The sequence below is a fragment of the Alligator sinensis genome, unplaced genomic scaffold (assembly GCF_000455745.1).
Source record: "Alligator sinensis unplaced genomic scaffold, ASM45574v1 scaffold758_1, whole genome shotgun sequence".
In the NCBI taxonomy this organism is placed as follows: domain Eukaryota; kingdom Metazoa; phylum Chordata; order Crocodylia; family Alligatoridae; genus Alligator; species Alligator sinensis.
This window is the reverse complement of record NW_005842457.1, coordinates 676,106-678,958: the sequence shown is the minus strand read 5'-3', so window position 1 is coordinate 678,958 and position 2,853 is coordinate 676,106. Positions and strand designations below refer to the sequence as shown.

Sequence of the window (2,853 nt, the reverse complement as noted above, 5' to 3'; positions counted from 1 at the left end):
TGCTGAACCTGATTGCAGGTTTAGGACTTGGTCACCACTGGCAACTAAATTTAGGGGTGCAGGCGTGTTTATTCACCTCATTCATGTGACACATACAGAAAGCAAGCTCAGATTAGATTTGTATCTGGATGGGAGACAGCTACTAAAGGAAATGGGTATCCTGTTCTCAGTCAGTAGAGCTAGTGATTTTTATAGATTTTAAGATTGTAAGGGGCTGGAAGGGACCTTGCAAGATCATTGGGTCCAGTCTCCCTGCACCAGGCAGGAAAGACAGCCAGGGTTGGGTGACCCCAGCGAGGTGATCGCCCAGTCTCCTTGAAGATTTCCAGGGTAGGTGATTGCGCCACCTCTGGAGGAAGTTTATTCCACAGTCTGGACACCCTAACTGAAGATGTTTTTCTGACTGTTAAGCCTTAAAACGGTCTTACAGGAGTTTGTGGCCATTACTCCTGGTTTTCCCCAAGTGTGCCCTGGTGAACAGTTCCCTTGATATCCTCTGATATAGCTGTAAGCTGTTTACAAGGGCTGTGACTTGAGGACATCAAATCTTGGTTGAAGTATAAAACCAGGTTTCTTATTAATTATGTTCTTTGGTCTGAAACCAGATTACCCGAGATGTCTTGGAGAAGATGAAGAGCAAAATTTTTTCTTCAGTCCATTTGTAGTTGGCAGCATTTGATTTTTAGTGAAGTCACTGTTGCCCCCCATATGATACATTTGTTGATTTCCCTGTTTGTGGGGGTCTTTCACAAAGGAGAAAGAAAAACACTTTAACTTAAAAGGAAACAGAACGCAGAAGTTAGAAAGGGAACATAGATGTAGGTCTAACAGTTGAAAGTGCATCTCCCTTTCTCTTTCTTGATAATTGATAAGATTTCAAAATGATTGTGGTCTTTTCACCTGGGGTTCTGGCTACGTTTGGGTTTGGGTATTAAGACGGAAGGCAGCGTAGATATGCACATTATTATTGGGTATTAAGATTCTTTTTAGAAGTTTTGAATAGGGATCATCTTTCGCTGTGTTTCTGAGTGCTGCTCTTTATTTTTAAACAATAGCAGTGCTTCACCCTAGAGGTTGCTGCATGTTCTGGGTGGGCATAGAGATTTCTTTGCCTAGTCTATTAGTTTAAGCATGCTGAGTGGTTTGGGTGAATGGTCTGGCATAAGTAAAGTAAATTCTTACACCAGTGATGACTTCTAGGGTGTTTTGGGATCATATTTTTAGGGGGCACCTACCTGTGCCCTTCTATACATGTTGTAAAGAAAGAATATTTTTTTATGTGTGTGTTTTTCTTCACTTACTGGGGAAAATAGAGAGCTAGTTCTATAGTACCAAAGATAGGGGAGGCTCTCAGGGAGCCATTGAAGACTGCTTCAGTAAAAGAGTATGGAACAGCATGGATGACCCTTGGGCTACAGGAATCTGCTGATCTTTCAGTTAATTTATCAGAGTGCCTGCTGTCTCCATTCCAAAGTTGACAACATGAGTTACATCTTGATTGTTATTGAATTGTTTCCTAAAGATTTAATTACTGGGAGGAGTTCATGATCTGAGATCCACATGCCTATTTTTAATTCTCTGGGTAATGCCCTGGTCTGAGGTTTTTACTGTGCTATGATTATTGTCTTTATTTTTTTTCTATTTAAATGGTTTTCACACTACTGAAAGGTGCTGAATTGATTGATCTGGAAAATAAAGCCCTTGAGGTGGCCACAGAAGGATGTTGATACTGAAAGCAGCAATAGGTGCTTCCCCCATCTCTTCCTTTGAAACACTTGTCCTTTGTTGCTGTGGTGAAGAGGTTTTGTATATAGGTCATCCTATAGATTAGTGTGGTAGGGCTCCATGTCCCATTTTGTTTATCTGAAACTGAAAAATACTGGTTTGTGAAGATATGTTGTGTGGTACAGACACCAGTGCAAGACCCTAAGTGGTTAGCAAAAATTTGTAACATTGCAACAGGGCTAATTTTTGGAAAGACAGGGTGATAAGAGTATTTGAATAGGAGGTGGGGAAATTGGCAGTCAGGTTGTGTAAGGGGAAGGAAATGGAAGACAGGTCATAAACTGCATTTTAATCTTGAATTTTAAATTCTCTTAGATGAGGCTCTTACTTCCCTGTATTTTATATTCCTCCTCAGATATTTCCTAGACTTTGTGAAATTCTCCAATGCTAACCTGCCTCTGTGAAAACTTCTGTGACTTGCACATTAACAAATAATGTATTAAATGTTGCAAGACAAAGCTTGTAAGTCCATTTCATCCTGGGACTGCTAGGCCCATCACTTCCTATCTATCTAGAGTGTAGCCAGGAATCTTCTGCTCCCCTCTCAGCAAGGGCGGAATGTTCACTACACCTGGGCTGAGAACCTCTGCTTTAAGACAGACTATTTCTCCTATCATGCTTCTTTGTTGGCAACTTATATTGCAAATTGGATTGTTTCTCTTTGCTTTTCTACTGCACCAGAGGCAGTACATAAATGTGACGTGCAAAAGGGGAAAATGGACATGCACCTTTTTGCTGCTTTTGCCTTAAAGTGTATATACGTTCCTTTTTTTTTTTTTTTTTAACATTACCGATTCATGTCTTGTCTGTTCTGGAAGCCTCTGTGCAGGACTGCATAGCTAGCAGGTCTGTGACGTCAGTGATAACAAGGAAGTGAAATGTGATTCATTGAGAGGATAAGTGCTTTGCATTCAGGTTATTTAAAACTCCTTTTGGTATGTGTCAAGCATCTGTTTTAATTCAAACCTCTGGGAAAAAGCTCTTGGTATGAAGGGATTCAATTAAAGCCTGAGAGAGCCCTGCAGGCCACATTTCTAAATCATCCAAGGAATCTTTCAGCATAAAAAA

At 40.5% G+C, this 2,853-nt stretch overlaps 1 protein-coding gene across 1 annotated transcript in view; it reads left to right on the top strand.

The window, feature by feature from the left end:
• SUPT7L (SPT7 like, STAGA complex gamma subunit) overlaps positions 1-2,853 on the top strand; it is a 19,858-nt gene that overhangs the window by 4,094 nt on the left and 12,911 nt on the right. The gene's annotated exons all lie outside the window — the stretch shown is intronic.